Here is a 1,371-nt window from a genome sequence, read left to right as displayed (position 1 = left end):
CACAACAACCAAGCAACACACCAGCCAAGCAACACACCAGCCAAGCAACACACCAGCCAAGCAACACACCAGCCAAGCAACACACCAGCCAAGCAACACACCAGCCAAGCAACACAACAACCAAGCAACACAACCAAGCAATGCAACAGCAAGAAAGATGCCAGCCAAGCAACACAACAACCAAGCAACACAACAGCCAAGCAACACAACAACCAATCATCACACCAGCCAAGCAATACAACCAAGCAATGCAACAGCCAAGCAACACAACCAAGCAATGCAATAACCAAGCAACGGAACAGCCAAGCAACATAACAGCGAAGCAACACAACAGCGAAGCAACACGACAACAAAGCAACACAACAGCCAAGCAACACAACAACCAATCATCACACCAGCCAAGCAATACAACCAAGCAACGCAACAACCAAGCAACACAACCAAGCAACATAACAGCCAAGTAGTACACCAATCAAGCAACCAGCTAACACACTATCAAACCAACATAGCCAACCATCACACCAACCAACTAACCAACCAACGAAGCATGTAACAACCCCCACCCACCCATTCACCAACCCATCCATTCTAACTCACCAGCTAAACCATCCCTAAACCAAAAGACAAACAAGATATCAAAGTAATGTTTTGGTCTTTTATTTCATGCATTTTAAGGAAGACATACCTGAGGCATGTAATTCAGTGATTGACTTCTGGTATCAGAGGTTTATTACGTCAAAAGAGCTGCTGCTGCTGCTGCTGTTTTTGCCACTGCAGCTGCTGCTTCTGATGTTATTACTGCTACTGCTGTTGTTTTTGTTTTTGCTGCTGCTGCTGCTGTTGTTGTTGTTGCTACTGCTGTTGTTTAAGATATTAAACTGCTAATCATAATGTGTGTCATGCTTACTCACTAATTAGTACAGCCAAATAAAGTTAGCTATGTGGAACATAATTAGTTATAGGTGCAGGTATGTTTGTTTGGTAAGATATTTCTATCACAAACACATAGTTTTAGGGTCAATCCCAGTGTATGGTACCTTGGGTAAATGTCTTCTATAGCCCTGAGCAGACCAAATCCTTGTGTGTGGATTTAGTAGAGAGAAAATGAAACAAGGGCATTGTACGTATTTATATCTATATCTATCTATCTATCTATCTATCTATGCGCTGAGACTGCGACATCTCCGGCGCTTCATAGACGACGGTGAACAGGTGTGGTCGCCGTTTGTGCGGCGCGCTTTCCCGCAGCTCGTCTCCTTAGCCGAACTGCAGTCGTGGATTAAACAGAGACCTAGGCTCGGCGAATGGCACCGCGAGTATCGCGTTGCTCTCAAGCAACTCTGCCGTCCAGGACCAATCTTGTGCAACTTT

Source organism: Octopus bimaculoides, chromosome 16 (assembly GCF_001194135.2).
Source record: "Octopus bimaculoides isolate UCB-OBI-ISO-001 chromosome 16, ASM119413v2, whole genome shotgun sequence".
NCBI lineage: Eukaryota > Metazoa > Mollusca > Cephalopoda > Octopoda > Octopodidae > Octopus > Octopus bimaculoides.
This window is presented reverse-complemented; position numbering follows the sequence as displayed.